This window comes from Oncorhynchus mykiss, chromosome 7 (genome assembly GCF_013265735.2).
Source record: "Oncorhynchus mykiss isolate Arlee chromosome 7, USDA_OmykA_1.1, whole genome shotgun sequence".
NCBI classification, from domain to species: domain Eukaryota; kingdom Metazoa; phylum Chordata; class Actinopteri; order Salmoniformes; family Salmonidae; genus Oncorhynchus; species Oncorhynchus mykiss.
The window spans coordinates 9,035,611-9,052,990 of NC_048571.1; positions in this window are offsets into that span (position 1 = coordinate 9,035,611).

Here is a 17,380-nt window from a genome sequence, read left to right on the forward strand (position 1 = left end):
TTGATGGTTGGTTGGTGGTTGGTGGTGGTTGGTGGTTGGTGGTGGTTGATGGTTGGTGGTTGGTGGTGGTTGATGGTTGGTTGGTGGTTGGTGGTGGTTGATGGTTGGTGGTTGGTGGTGGTTGATGGTTGATGGTTGGTTGGTGGTTGGTGGTTGTGGTGGTTGGTGGTGGTTGGTGGTGGTTGGTGGTTGGTGGTGGTTGATGGTTGGTTGGTGGTTGGTGGTTGGTGGTGGTTGGTGGTTGGTGGTGGTTGATGGTTGATGGTTGATGGTTGGTTGGTGGTTGGTGATGGTTGGTGTTTGGTGGTGGTTGGTGGTTGTTGGCCAGATGGTGCAGTGCTGTGATGACTTTCCTGATGAGGATCAGATGCTTTTGTAATATGATCAACCCTCTGTCTATGTAGTTCCGCGGGGAAGTTTCCCCCAGGTACAGATCTAGAATCAGCTTGCCCTCCTCCAATTCTAACCTCAATCATTAGTGGGGGGAAATGCAAAACTGACCCAAGATCAGCATCTAGGGGCAACTTCACCCTACACTCTCTGTGTAGTAACAGTTTCACTACAGTATGAGTGGTGGGGATATTTAACAAGGAATTTCATAATGGTTTCAAAGAGATGGAATTACAATAAGCATCCACCTGCTACGATGAGGCAACGAGGAATGGAAGAGATGAGATAACAGGTGTTGTTTCGTCTCAACGTTCAGATAAAATGCTGATATTTTTGACAGATATTTTAGGTCCTGTCTGTCCAAATTCAGTTTGTTGATGCCACACAGGCTACAGTGTCACCATAGCAACCCACAGAGTTCCCCTGTTGATCTGACATCTGACCTGATTCCTATTGGCCACTCAAAGATGTAGATATATATTCTATTATACCCTCTGCAGGCAGTTACAGATAAACAAGGAAGCAACAACGTCGATTCTATGATCTGCCCAGTCAGAGAAAACCCATCTTGTGTGTGTGTGTGTGTGTGTGTGTGTGTGTGTGTGTGTGTGTGTGTGTGCGTGCGTGTTGTCTCTATGTCCCACTGGTCTCATGTAAACAACACTAGATCACCTGTGGAGACGCAGGCTGGATAGACAGCAGTCTGTCGTCCATATGAACCAGAGTCAGTCTGTTCAATACACACACACACACGGCTCTAGGGGTCTGTTTCACACCAAAACAACAGGGACTCTCGCTGGCCATGCAACAGTCCACATGGGATACAGGAGAGGTGTGTGTGTGTTGGGGAGGAGGGTGTGTGTGCATGTGTGTATGTGAGAGATTTTGTGTGTGTGTGCTTGTGTGCTTATGTGTGTGTATGTGTGCATCCCTCTGTGTGTGTGTGTGTTGAAGCTATGTATCAAGGCTAATAATCAAGCAGCATTACTCACCCAGCATGTAAGCCAGAGCCTATGGGTCAGTGTTAGATATCATCATCTCTGTTAACAGCAGTCTATGGGTCAGTGTTAGATATCATCATCTATGTTATTAACAGCAGTCTATGGGTCAGTGTTAGATATCATAATCTCTGTTAACAGCAGTCTATGGGTCAGTGTTAACAGCAGTACATGGGTCAGTGTTAACAGCAGTCTATGGGTCAGTGTTAACAGCAGTCTATGGGTCAGTGTTAACAGCAGTCTATGGGTCAGTGTTAACAGCAGTCTATGGCTCAGTGTTAACAGCAGTCTATGGCTCAGTGTTAACAGCAGTCTATGGGTCAATGTTAACAGCAGTCTATGGCTCAGTGTTAACAGCAGTCTATAGCTCAGTGTTAACAGCAGTCTATGGGTCAGTGTTAACAGCAGTCTATGGGTCAGTGTTAACAGCAGTCTATGTCTCAGTGTTAACAGCAGTCTATGGCTCAGTGTTAACAGCAGTCTATGGCTCAGTGTTAACAGCAGTCTATGGCTCAGTGTTAACAGCAGTCTATGGGTCAGTGTTAACAGCAGTCTATGTCTCAGTGTTAACAGCAGTCTATGGGTCAGTGTTAACAGCAGTCTATGGGTCAGTGTTAACAGCAGTCTATGGGTCAGTGTTAACAGCAGTCTATGGCTCAGTGTTAACAGCAGTCTATGGGTCAGTGTTAACAGCAGTCTATGGGTCAGTGTTAACAGCAGTCTATGGCTCAGTGTTAGACATCAGTGGTCAGTCTGTAATGTCATAAAGACAGTATTACTGCTGCTGCTGTGGGTCATACATGAGCCTTTGGCATATACAAACACACACACACACACACACACACACACACACACACACACACACACACACACACACACACACACACACACACACACACACACACACACACACACAGTCATATGAAAGGAGGAAATGTAGTGCAATTCCACTTTTTATATGAAAATTACAATCTCATTATCCCCCAAAACATGACAATGTTTCATTCTAAATGGGAATGGATATTCCTTCAATACGTAACAATCACCTCATTAAAAGGTAGTGGGAACTAGCAACACTACCTGAAAGGACCATTCCCACTGCTAGGCAGGAAGCCAATCGTATAGCCCTGTGACCAGTGGGGTATAATGACAAACGGCTGTGAGCACTCCTCCATGTTTCTTCCTGTTTCTCTGCTAGGATGGGAAGATTGAGGATCACCAAGGCAACGTCCCAAATGGCATCCTATTCCCTTCATAGTGCACCACTTTGACCCGAGTCTTATGGGCCCTAGAAAGAAAATAGGGTGCCATTTGGAACACAGCCAACGCGTTAGGGAGAACACTCCAGACAGGTATCAATAATTCAACTGCTGTTCAGAGACTCTTCGTCAATGACTGTCTGATCATCCCTGCTGATCCCTGGTTCAGAGACTCTTCGTCAATGACTGTCTGATCATCCCTGGTGATCCCTGGACCAGAGACTCTTCATCAATGACTGTCTGATCATCCCTGGTGATCCCTGGACCAGAGACTCTTCATCAATGACTGTCTGATCATCCCTGGTGGTGGGATGTACATGTACTACTGTCAGATATGAATCACTGGTTTCCAGTCTTGCAATGGTACAAGCTATAGCCTGGTCTCTAGGAGTGTTGATGCTTTAGCTTTTAGTTCAGCCAGTGTTGTGGTGGCAGACACACAGGCAGACAGACAGTGTAAGTAAGGATTGGCCATAATGTGCATGCTGAGGCAGAATAAACATATTACATGGATTTGTCCATCTAACACAGGTTTAGAAGAGAGGGACTCCAGCGAGGTCGAACAGGGGAACAGAGGATAAAGAGATAAGGTGTAAAACAGAGATCATCTCTGTAGGGAAGTCAAGTAGACCACCCTGACCACAACCGATGCTCCTCCTCTCACTAAAAGATACAACTCACTTAGTGTGTCCTCTTTGCTACCTGAACAATACATTGACCCTCATGTTCCCTCTACCGTAACAATACACTGACCCTCATGTTCATATCGTCTGAGATCCCCAAGGATTGGAAAGCTGCCGCAGTCATCCCCCTCTTCAAAGGGGGAGACACCCTGGACCCAAACTGTTACAGACCTATATCCATCCTGCCCTGCCTATCTAAGGTCTTCGAAAGCCAAGTCAACAAACAGGTCACTGACCATCTCGAATCCCACTGTACCTTCTCCGCTGTGCAATCTGGTTTCAGAGCTGGTCATGGGTGCACCTCAGCCACACTCAATGTACTAAACGATATCATAACCGCCATCGATAAAAGACAGTACTGTGCAGCCGTCTTCATCGACCTTGCCAAGGCTTTCGACTCTGTCAATCACCATATTCTTATCGGCAGACTCAGTAGCCTCGGTTTTTCGGATGACTGCCTTGCCTGGTTCACCAATTACTTTGCAGACAGAGTTCAGTGTGTCAAATCGGAGGGCATGCTGTCCGGTCCTCTGGCAGTCTCTATGGGGGTGCCACAGGGTTCAATTCTCGGGCCGACTCTTTTCTCTGTATACATCAATGATGTTGCTCTTGCTGCGGGCGATTCCCTGATCCACCTCTACGCAGACGACACCATTCTATATACTTTCGGCCCGTCATTGGACACTGTGCTATCTAACCTCCAAACAAGCTTCAATGCCATACAACACTCCTTCCGTGGCCTCCGACTGCTCTTAAACGCTAGTAAAACCAAATGCATGCTTTTCAACCGATCGCTGCCTGCACCCGCATGCCCGCCTAGCATCACCACCCTGGATGGTTCCGACCTAGAATATGTGGACATCTATAAGTACCTAGGTGTCTGGCTAGACTGCAAACTCTCCTTCCAGACTCATATCAAACATCTCCAATCGAAAATCAAATCAAGAGTCGGCTTTCTATTCCGCAACAAAGCCTCCTTCACTCACGCCGCCAAGCTTACCCTAGTAAAACTGACTATCCTACCGATCCTCGACTTCGGCGATGTCATCTACAAAATGGCTTCCAACACTCTACTCAGCAAACTGGATGCAGTCTATCACAGTGCCATCCGTTTTGTCACTAAAGCACCTTATACCACCCACCACTGCGACTTGTATGCTCTAGTCGGCTGGCCCTCGCTACATATTTGTCGCCAGACCCACTGGCTCCAGGTCATCTACAAGTCCATGCTAGGTAAAGCTCCGCCTTATCTCAGCTCACTGGTCACGATGGCAACACCCATCCGTAGCACGCGCTCCAGCAGGTGTATCTCACTGATCATCCCTAAAGCCAACACCTCATTTGGCCGCCTTTCGTTCCAGTACTCTGCTGCCTGTGACTGGAACGAATTGCAAAAATCGCTGAAGTTGGAGACTTTTATCTCCCTCACCAACTTCAAACATCAGCTATCTGAGCAGCTAACCGATCGCTGCAGCTGTACATAGTCTATTGGTAAATAGCCCACCCATTTTCACCTACCTCATCCCCATACTGTTTTTATTTATTTATTTTTCTGCTCTTTTGCACACCAATATCTCTACCTGTACATGACCATCTGATCATTTATCACTCCAGTGTTAATCTGCAAAATTGTAATTATTCGCCTACCTCATGCCTTTTGCACACATTGTATATAGACTCCCCCTTTGTTTTCTACTGTGTTATTGACTTGTTAATTGTTTACTCCATGTGTAACTCTGTGTTGTCTGCTCATACTGCTATGCTTTATCTTGGCCAGGTCGCAGTTGCAAATGAGAACTTGTTCTCAACTAGCCTACCTGGTTAAATAAAGGTGAAATAAAAAAAATTAAAAAAAATTCCCTCTACCATAACAATACACTGACCCTCATGTTCTCTCTACCTTAACAATACACTGACCCTCGTGTTCTCTCTACCTTAACAATACACTGACCCTCATTGTCTCTCTACCTTAACAATACACTGACCCTCATGTTCTCTCTACCTTAACAATACACTGATCCTCATGTTCTCTCTACCTTAACAATACACTGACCCTCATGTTCTCTCTACCTTAACAATACACTGACCCTCATGTTCCCTCTACCTTAACAATACACTGACCCTCATGTTCTCTCTACCTTAACAATACACTGACCCTCATGTTCCCTCTACCTTAACAATACACTGACCCTCATGTTCTCTCTACCTTAACAATACACTGACCCTCATGTTCTCTCTACCTTAACAATACACTGACCCTCATGTTCCCTCTACCTTAACAATACACTGACCCTCATGTTCTCTCTACCTTAACAATACACTGACCCTCATGTTCCCTCTACCTTAACAATACACTGACCCTCATGTTCCCTCTACCTTAACAATACACTGACCCTCATGTTCTCTCTACCTTAACAATACACTGACCCTCGTGTTCCCTCTACCTTAACAATACACTGACCCTCATGTTCTCTCTACCTTAACAATACACTGACCCTCGTGTTCTCTCTACCTTAACAATACACTGACCCTCATGTTCTCTCTACCTTAACAATACACTGACCCTCGTGTTCCCTCTACCTTAACAATACACTGACCATCATGTTCTCTCTACCTTAACAATACACTGACCCTCATGTTCTCTCTACCATAACAATACACTGACCCTCATGTTCTCTCTACCTTAACAATACACTGACCCTCATGTTCCCTCTACCTTAACAATACACTGACCCTCATGTTCTCTCTACCTTAACAATACACTGACCCTCATGTTCTCTCTACCTTAACAATACACTGACCCTCATGTTCTCTCTACCTTAACAATACACTGACCCTCATGTTCTCTCTACCTTAACAATACACTGACCCTCATGTTCTCTCTACCTTAACAATACACTGACCCTCATGGTCTCTCTACCTTAACAATACACTGACCCTCATGTTCTCTCTACCTTAACAATACACTGACCCTCATGTTCCCTCTACCTTAACAATACAATGACCCTCATATTCTCTCTACCTTACCAATACACTGACCCTCATGTTCTCTCTACCTTAACAATACACTGACCCTCATGTTCCCTCTACCTTAACAATACACTGACCCTCATGTTCTCTCTACCTTACCAATACACTGACCCTCATGTTCTCTCTACCTTAACAATACACTGACCCTCATGTTCCCTCTACCTTAACAATACACTGACCCTCATGTTCTCTCTACCTTAACAATACACTGACCCTCATGTTCCCTCTACCTTAACAATACACTGACCCTCCTTTTCCCTCTACCTTAACAATACACTGACCCTCATGTTCTCTCTACCTTAACAATACACTGACCCTCGTGTTCCCTCTACCTTAACAATACACTGACCCTCATGTTCTCTCTACCTTAACAATACACTGACCCTCGTGTTCTCTCTACCTTAACAATACACTGACCCTCATGTTCTCTCTACCTTAACAATACACTGACCCTTGTGTTCCCTCTACCTTAACAATACACTGACCATCATGTTCTCTCTACCTTAACAATACACTGACCCTCATGTTCTCTCTACCATAACAATACACTGACCGTCATGTTCTCTCTACCTTAACAATACACTGACCCTCATGTTCCCTCTACCTTAACAATACACTGACCCTCATGTTCTCTCTACCTTAACAATACACTGACCCTCATGTTCTCTCTACCTTAACAATACACTGACCCTCATGTTCTCTCTACCTTAACAATACACTGACCTTCATGTTCTCTCTACCTTAACAATACACTGACCCTCATGTTCTCCCTACCTTAACAATACACTGACCCTCATGGTCTCTCTACCTTAACAATACACTGACCCTCATGTTCTCTCTACCTTAACAATACACTGACCCTCATGTTCCCTCTACCTTAACAATACACTGACCCTCATATTCTCTCTACCTTAACAATACACTGACCCTCATGTTCTCTCTACCTTACCAATACACTGACCCTCATGTTCTCTCTACCTTAACAATACACTGACCCTCATGTTCCCTCTACCTTAACAATACACTGACCCTCATATTCTCTCTACCTTAACAATACACTGACCCTCATGTTCTCTCTACCTTACCAATACACTGACCCTCATGTTCTCTCTACCTTAACAATACATTGACCCTCATGTTCTCTCTACCTTAACAATACACTGACCCTCATGTTCTCTCTACCTTAACAATACACTGACCCTCATGTTCTCTCTACCTTAACAATACACTGACCCTCATGTTCCCTCTACCTTAACAATACACTGACCCTCATGTTCTCTCTGCCTTAACAATACACTGACCCTCGTGTTCCCACTACCTTAACAATACACTGACCCTCATGTTCTCTCTACCTTAACAATACACTGACCCTCATGTTCTCTCTACCTTAACAATACACTGACCCTCATGTTCTCTCTACCTTACCAATACACTGACCCTCATGTTCTCTCTACCTTAACAATACACTGACCCTCATGTTCTCTCTACCTTAACAATACACTGACCCTCATGTTCCCTCTACCTTAACAATACACTGACCCTCATGTTCCCTCTACAATAACAATACACTGACCCTCATGTTCCCTCTACCTTAACAATACACTGACCCTCATGGTCTCTCTACCTTAACATTATACTGACCCTCATGTTCTCAACCTCTCTTTGCTACACTACAGATAGTTAACACCAGGTCCTCTGGTCAGGGAGCAGCTGGGATCAGACCTGTATTGATCTGGCCCGGGCCTGACACCATTAGAGGCCCCAGCCTGGTTCTGGAGAGGAAGAGTACTGTCCAGGGGGAACCATCACTCTGAATACATTAAAGGTGATGAGGATGAGGTTGGGGCTGAGGCTGAGGCTGGGGATGGGTATGAGGCTGGGGATGGATATGAGGCTGGGGATGGGTATGAGGCTGAGGCTGGGGCTGGGGAGGGGCTGGGGCTGTGGAGGGGCTGTGGAGGGGTTGGGGCTGGGGATGGGGCTGTGGATGGAGCTGGGGATGATAGTATGGGCTTAGAGTTTGCACTAAGGATGAGATAGCGAATCTCAAGAGTTTTAATCCTGTCATTAACATTTCAGACATTCATAAATAATTAGCATTATAAATGCATAGCTTTGTTCTACTCAGTCCTTCTCCTTCTCCCTCTAACCCTCCAACCCTCTCTCCTTCTGTCCCTCTTTCCTTCTCCCTCTCTCCATTTCTCCCTCTCTCCCTTTCTCCCTTTCTCCCTCTCCCTCTACCCCTCTAACCCACTCTCCATTTCTCCCTCTCTCCCTCTCCCCCTCTCTCCTTCTGTCCCTATCTCCCTTTCTCCATTTATCCCTCTCTCCCTTTCTACCTCTCTCCCTCTCTCCCTTTCTACCTCTCTCCCTTTCTCCCTCTCTCCCTCTCTCCCTTTCTCCCTCTCTCCCTCTCTCCCTTTCTACCTCTCTCCCTCTCTCCCTTTCTACCTCTCTCCCTCTCTCCCTTTCTCCCTCTCCCTCTACCCCTCTAACCCACTCTCCATTTCTCCCTCTCTCCCTCTCCCCCTCTCTCCTTCTGTCCCTATCTCCCTTTCTCCATTTATCCCTCTCTCCCTTTCTCCCTCTCTCCCTCTCTCCCTTTCTACCTCTCTCCCTCTCTCCCTTTCTACCTCTCTCCCTCTCTCCCTTTCTCCCTCTCCCTCTACCCCACTAACCCTCTCTCCTTTTGTTCCTCTGTCCCTCTCTCCCTTTCTCCCTCTCTCCCTCTCTCCCTCTCCCCCTCTAACCCTCTCTCCTTCTGTCCCTCTGTCCCTCTCTCACTTTCTCCCTCTCTCCCTCTCCCCCTCTCCCCCTCTCTCCCTCTCTCCATCTCTCCCTCTCTCCCTCTCTCCCTCTCTCCCTCTACCCCTCTAACCCTTTCTCCTTCTGTCCCTCTGTCCCTCTCTCCCTTTCTCCCTCTCTCCCTCTCCCCCTCTCTCCCTCTACCCCTCTAACGCTCTCTCCTTCTGTCCCTCTGTCCCTCTGTCCCACTCTCCCTCTCTCCCTCTCTCCCTCTAACCCTCTCTCCCTCTCCCTCTCTCCCTCTGCCTCTCTCTCTATCCCCTCTCTCTCTTTCCCTCTCTCTCTGTCCCTCTCTCTCTGTCCCTCTATCTCTGTCCCTCTCACCCTCTCTCTCTGTCCCTCTCTCCCTCTCTCTCTTTCCCTTTCTCCCTCTCTCCCCCTCCCCCTTCTCTCCCTCTCTCCCTCTCTCCCTCTCTCTCCCTATCCCTCCCTCTCTCCCTCCCTCTCTCCCTCTCTCTCTCTCCCTCTCTCCCTCTCTCTCTCTCCCTCTCTCTCTCTCCCTCTCTCCCTCTCCCTCTCTCCCTCTCTCTCTATGTACCCCTGACCGAGGCTCACCCCCCACATTAGTGTTTTAATACGCTGTATGTTTTAACAGTCATCCACAGACCAGCAGGCTTTATTCAGCGCCAGCTCTAACAGCATGGGCTAAATAGCTCATTAACTTATGGTGGCAACGGCGGATGGTGAGCCGACGGCGGTGTTTCTTGAAGGCGTGGGGACAAACTCCTCATGGATATTGATTCAGCAAACCCCCTGCATATCCTGGGCATGCTGTTATACGGAAGGGGACTCAGAATTATTCATGCACCATCCATGCATCTGATAAAGCCTCTATAGTCTACAGACTCCACACAGTGATCGGCATCTTCAGACTGTCTATGGTTTTACCCATGTAGCTAACGCCTTCAGACTGTCTATGGGCCTTACCCATGTAGCTAATGCCTTCAGACTGTCTAATGGTTTTACCCATGTAGCTCATGCCTTCAGACTGTCTAATGGTTTTACCCATGTAGCTAACGCCTTCAGACTGTCTATGGGCCTTACCCATGTAGCTAATGCCTTCAGACAGTCTAATGGTTTTACCCATGTAGCTAACGCCTTCAGACTGTCTATGGGCCTTACCCATGTAGCTAACGCCTTCAGACTGTCTATGGTCTTACCCATGTAGCTAAGGCCTTCAGACTGTCTATGGGTCTTACCCATGTAGCTAATGCCTTCAGACTGTCTATGGGTCTTACCCATGTAGCTAATACCTTCAGACAGACTGTCTATGGGTTTTACCCATGTAGCTAATGCCGTCAGACTGTATATGGGTCTTACCCATGTAGCTAATGCCTTCAGACAGACTGTCTATGGGTCTTACCCATGTAGCTAAGGCCTTCAGACTGTATATGGGTCTTACCCATGTAGCTAATGCCTTCAGACTGTCTATGGGTCTTACCCATGTAGCTAATGCCTTCAGACGGTCTATGGGTCTTACCCATGTAACTAAGGCCTTCAGACTGTCTATGGGTCTTACCCATGTAGCTAATGCCTTCAGACTGTCTATGGGTCTTACCCATGTAGCTAATGCCTTCAGACTGTCTATGGGCCTTACCCATGTAGCCAATGCCACAACGACTACAAGGACTAGTCTCCCTATGCCTCCCAGGGCACATTAAAGTGGATGTTATTTGCATTGGGGGGACGTTAATACCTTTGTTGGGATACAAAGTGGATGTGCTGAATGTAAATCTGGATTAAAGGCTAAAGGGATGAGGCCCCTGTCAGCTGCAATAAAGTATGGTTCTAATGGACGAGTGTGGTGGGAAGAGGAAGCATAAGGCAGAGGGAAATGCATACAAATTGACACTTAACCTGCAGCCGTCACTTAAGAGGGATTACTGATGCAGATCTCTCTGTGTGTGTGTGTGTGTGCCCCTGGGAACAAGCTGCCCCACCTTTAAATCTCACCTTGTACTGCTTTATAAATATATATGAACCAGGCATCGTGTTTGGATTAGATAGTGACGGTCGCTGGTTCAATGTATGTATGGTTCTCTTCCACACAACAGTGTTTCATGTTCTGCCAATGCAGAAAGGCTGGGATGTAGCAGCACATTGATAAGAGTAGAGGCTTAGCTCCAATCATATAGACGGTCAGTGTTACAGAGAGAGGGAAGACATTCTTCCATTACTTCTTCTCCTCCTCTCTTCTTCTCGTCTTCTTCTCCTCTCCTCTTGTCTTCTTCTCCTCTCTTCTTCTCTTGTCTTCTTCTCCTCTCTTCTCCTCCTCTCCTCTTGTCTTCTTCTCCTCTCTTCTTCGCCTCTCTTCTTCTCTTGTCTTCTTCTCCTCTCTTCTTCTCTTGTCTTCTTCTCCTCTCTTCTTCTCTTGTCTTCTTCTCCTCTCTTCTTCTCCTCTCCTCTTGTCTTCTTCTCTTGTCTTCTTCTCCTCTCTTCTTCTCCTCTCTTGTCTTCTTCTCCTCTCTTCTTCTCCTGTCCTCTTGTCTTCTTCTCCTCTCTTCTTCTCCTCTCCTCTTGTCTTCTTCTCTTGTCTTCTTCTCCTCTCTTCTTCTCCTCTCCTCTTGTCTTCTTCTCCTCTCTTCTTCTCCTCTCCTCTTGTCTTCTTCTCCTCTCTTCTTCTCTTGTCTTCTTCTCCTCTCTTCTTCTCTTGTCTTCTTCTCCTCTCTTCTTCTGCTCTCATCTTCTCCTCTCCTCTGGTCTTCTTCTCTTGTCTTCTTCTCCTCTCTTCTTCTCCTCTCCTCTTGTCTTCTTCTCTTGTCTTCTTCTCCTCTCTTCTTCTCCTCTCCTCTTGTCTTCTTCTCTTGTCTTCTTCTCCTCTCTTCTTCTCCTCTCCTCTTGTCTTCTTCTCTTGTCTTCTTCTCTTGTCTTCTTCTCTTGTCTTCTTCTCCTCTCTTCGTCTCTTGTCTTCTTCTCCTCTCTTCGTCTCTTGTCTTCTTCTCCTCTCTTCTTCTCCTCTCCTCTTGTCTTCTTCTCTTGTCTTCTTCTCCTCTCCTCTTGCCTTCTTCTCCTCTCTTCTTCTCCTCTCCTCTTGTCTTCTTCTCCTCTCTTCTTCTCTTGTCTTCTTCTCCTCTCTTCTTCTCTCTTCTTCTCTTCTCCTTTCTTCTCTTTTCTTCCTTCTTCTGGTTCTCTCTCCTCCACCCTCCAGATTCTACCCAAATTGATTTCCTACTGACATTACAAGGGCCCTATAGGCCATAACTAGAGGGAAGACAGCTGCTGTGTGTGTGTGTGTGTGTGTACACAATCAGCTGTAACATGTTACTATGAAAGGATAAAGTGGAATAAAACATAACATTTCCCCTAAAAGAAAACTGAAACATTTATGAAATGTGGAACTCTGAAAACAGTGTGTATACTTGGCCCAAAATATGTTAACAAACTGTATTGTGTTGATCATTGCCTATGAAGCAGTAGCCCTTTAAGGTTGCAGGTATGGGTGTGGTTAGAGGCGTGTCCAAACCACAGACGCCATCTTGAATTATGCTGCATTCATAACCAAGTGGGAAGGTGGTAATTACCAGTTGGATGCGCTTTGAACTCATTGAGAAACGCTGATTGGCTAATTACCAACAAGCTGTGTCAACAAAAAACTAAAGTATAGCTATCATGCTTGTAATCAAATTATAGTTTTCAAAAACAATATTAATAGATTGCTTTCAGAAAATACATCCAGATCTGCTCTCTAAATCAAAAGGAAGATGAAAAGAATACATTTTTTTCAACAATTTGCATTGTGTTCTTACCATAAACAACAACTGCTGAAGATGCCGCCATGCTTGCTGTCTTTTTTGTGGACAAATTATGTTTCGGTCTTTCAAAGAGTGGAGCAAGTGGGAACCTCGGAGCACGGGGATGATAGATGAGTTTCCCACCAGTCATATTCTGGTATTTAGGAAATGACCAGATGTTGTGAACACAGCCTTAATGCCTGGGATGTGTTTATATACATGTTTTTCTGTTGGGTTGTATATTTCCATTCACTTGGACTTCCATTCAAAGTCTCATCCAGAGGTTCTGGTAAAGTTTTCAGTTAGTTTGGATTTTCTCTCTGACTGTTGACTCTGTTGCTTAGTACTCTTTAATTGCATTGCTTATTGAACCCCCAATGTTATTCCTGTCACTATTATTAAACTGAAAAGGTTATCTCTGACTTATCTCCGACTTATCTCTGACTCATATCCGACTTACCTCCGACTCAAATCTGACTCATCTCTGACTTATCTCTGACTCATATCCGACTCGTCTCTGACTTATCTCCAACGTATCTCTAAGTTTGTGGTGAATGCAAGGTAGTTGCACAGCGATTGAAAGGCCGAAACAGAGAGGATGTGGAAGACAATAGAAGATCATTCTTCCCGTTCTATTTGACATCCATTCCTTCTCTGACTGGCCTTGAATATACTGACTGGACATCAACCCACTCCTCGTTCTCACCTCTCCAGATCTAAATGAGCATGTTAGTCTGTTACCTCTCTTACTCATCCCTTCCCAACATGGCCGCCACCCCCGTCATGCATATATAATGAAGGGAGGGATCTGTTAACCCTGAGATAAGACTCGACAGCTGTCCATCAAAGAAATTCATTCTGAGACATCCAACCCAGGCTAACAAAGAAAGAATGTGATCATTGCGAGATAGAGGAACACGTTTTCTAATCATCCCTGGCAGATACAGGGAGGCTGGGACACTTAACATCTTTGATTTCCCCCACTCCTCTGCATAATCATGGAGTAATGAGTGTAGCTGTGGTGTGCCATGCGGCCTCGCTGCACAGCTAGCGCTGAAGTGCTAAGAGGCTGTGGGGATGAATGGGATAGGGGAAGTGTGTGTGTGTGTGTTGCTTTGTACTGTGTGTGTGTGTGTGTGTGTGTGTGTGTGTGTGTGTGTGTGTGTGTGTGTGTGTGTGTGTGTGTGTGTGTGTGTGTGTGTGTGTGTGTGTGTGTGTGTCACCACCTCTATTGCTGGGGCACATTAAAAAAATTGCAATTACATAGGTGCATGGAAGCATACAGGCCCCAGAATGATTTGTCCATTCTGCATTCACCAGAGCAGTTCATTTCTTCAGCGGCTAAGTAGTTCTAGAATGTTCTGTAACATAAGCTTGCGAGAGTCACAGTGTATCCTCACGGTTTTCGCCACAACGTGTCACGTGCTCATTTCGCTTGGTGTCAGGAAGTGGCGCATTTTCAAAGGGGGACAATGTTGAACGCTTCACTGCACACATCTTGAACAGCATTGTGTTGAGGGCTCTGGTTTCCAGACGTCTCTGGTACAGAAGACCATAACCCACAGGAGAAGAAATGCACACACACACACACACACACACACACACACACACACCATAGGAACAAAAGCTCGTAGACCCAAAGAAGAATTAACATGGCTTTCTGCATCGGCAAAAACTGCCTGTACCAAATCAAATCAAATCAAATTGTATTGGTCACATACACATGGTTAGCAGATGTTAATGATAGTGTAGCGAATTGCTTGTGCTTCTAGTTCCGACCGTGCAGTAATATCTAACAAGTAATCTAACAATTTCACAACAACTACCTTATACACACAAGTGTAAAGGAATGAATAAGAATATGTACATATGGATGAGCGATGGCCGAACGGCATAGGCAAGATGCAGTAGATGGTATAGAGTACAGTATATACATATGAGATGAGTAATGTAGGGTATGTAAACATTATATAAAGTGGCAGTGTTTAAGTGACTAGTGATACAGTGCCTTGCGAAAGTATTCGGCCCCCTTGAACTTTGCGACCTTTTGCCACATTTCAGGCTTCAAACATAACGATATAAAACTGTATTTTTTTGTGAAGAATTAACAACAAGTGGGACACAATCATGAAGTGGAACGACATTTATTGGATATTTCAAACTTTTTTAACAAATCAAAAACTGAAAAATTGGGCGTGCAAAATTATTCAGCCCCCTTAAGTTAATACTTTGTAGCGCCACCTTTTGCTGTGATTACAGCTGTAAGTCGCTTGGGGTATGTCTCTATCAGTTTTGCACATCGAGAGACTGAATTTTTTTCCCATTCCTCCTTGCAAAACAGCTCGAGCTCAGTGAGGTTGGATGGAGAGCATTTGTGAACAGCAGTTTTCAGTTCTTTCCACAGATTCTCGATTGGATTCAGGTCTGGACTTTGACTTGGCCATTCTAACACCTGGATATGTTTATTTTTGAACCATTCCATTGTAGATTTTGCTTTATGTTTTGGATCATTGTCTTGTTGGAAGACAAATCTCCGTCCCAGTCTCAGGTCTTTTGCAGACTCCATCAGGTTTTCTTCCAGAATGGTCCTGTATTTGGCTCCATCCATCTTCCCATCAATTTTAACAATCTTCCCTGTCCCTGCTGAAGAAAAGCAGGCCCAAACCATGATGCTGCCACCACCATGTTTGACAGTGGGGATGGTGTGTTCAGCTGTGTTGCTTTTACGCCAAACATAACGTTTTGCATTGTTGCCAAAAAGTTCAATTTTGGTTTCATCTGACCAGAGCACCTTCTTCCACATGTTTGGTGTGTCTCCCAGGTGGCTTGTGGCAAACTTTAAACGACACTTTTTATGGATATCTTTAAGAAATGGCTTTCTTCTTGCCACTCTTCCAGAAAGGCCAGATTTGTGCAATATACGACTGATTGTTGTCCTATGGACAGAGTCTCCCACCTCAGCTGTAGATCTCTGCAGTTCATCCAGAGTGATCATGGGCCTCTTGGCTGCATCTCTGATCAGTTTTCTCCTTGTATGAGCTGAAAGTTTAGAGGGACGGCCAGGTCTTGGTAGATTTGCAGTGGTCTGATACTCCTTCCATTTCAATATTATCGCTTGCACAGTGCTCCTTGGGATGTTTAAAGCTTGGGAAATAATTTTGTATCCAAATCCGGCTTTAAACTTCTTCACAACAGTATCTCGGACCTGCCTGGTGTGTTCCTTGTTCTTCATGATGCTCTCTGCGCTTTTAACGGACCTCTGAGACTATCACAGTGCAGGTGCATTTATACAGAGACTTGATTACACACAGGTGGATTGTATTTATCATCATTAGTCATTTAGGTCAACATTGGATCATTCAGAGATCCTCACTGAACTTCTGGAGAGAGTTTGCTGCACTGAAAGTAAAGGGGCTGAATAATTTTGCACGCCCAATTTTTGATTTGTTAAAAAAGTTTGAAATATCCAATAAATGTCGTTCCACTTCATGATTGTGTCCCACTTGTTGTTGATTCTTCACAAAAAAAGACAGTTTTATATCTTTATGTTTGAAGCCTGAAATGTGGCAAACGGTCGCAAAGTTCAAGGGGGCCGAATACTTTCGCAAGGCACTGTACATTTATTGCATCCAAATGGTAATTATAAAAGTGGCTAGAGAGTCTGTATGTTGGCAGAAGGCACTCAATGTTAGTGATGGCTGTTTAACAGTCTGATGGCCTTGAGATAGATGCTGTTTTTCAGTCTCTCGGTCCCTGCTTTGATGCACCTGTACTGACCTCGCCTTCTAGATGATAGCGAGGGGAACAGGCAGAGGCTCGGGTGGTTGTTGTCCTTGATCTTTTTTTTTGGCCTTCCTGTGACATCAGGTGGTGTAGGTGTCCTGGAGGGCAGGTAGTTTGCCCTCGGTGATACATTGTGCAGACCTCACTGCCCTCTGGAGAGCCTTACGGTTGTGGCCGGAGCAGTTGCCGTACCAGGCGGTGATAGAGCCCGCAGGTTTTGGTCGCGGGCCATGTAAGTGCACTGTATTGTACTCAAAGCGAGCAAAGAAGTTGTTTAGTTTGTCTGGGAGTAAGACATCGGTGTCTGCGACGGGACTGGTTTTCTTTTTGTAGTCCGTTATTGACTGTAGACCCTGCCACATATCTCTCATGTTTGAGCCGTTGAATTGTGACTCTACTTTGTCTCTATACTGACGCTTAGCTTGTTTGATTGCCTTGCGGAGTTAATAGCTACACTGTTTGTATTCAGTCATGTTTCCGGTCGCCTTGCCCTGAGTAAAAGCAGTGGCTCGAGCTCTCAGTTTTGCACGAATGCTGCCATCAATCCACGGTTTCTGGTTGAGGTGTATGTGTGCGTGTTGTGTGTCTCTCTGTGTGTGTGTGTGTGTGCGTGTGTGTGTGTGTGTGTGTGTGTGCTAGTACCTGTGAATAGCAGCAGGGATGTGAGAGCGTTTTACCCATCATGCACTGTAGTGGAAAGT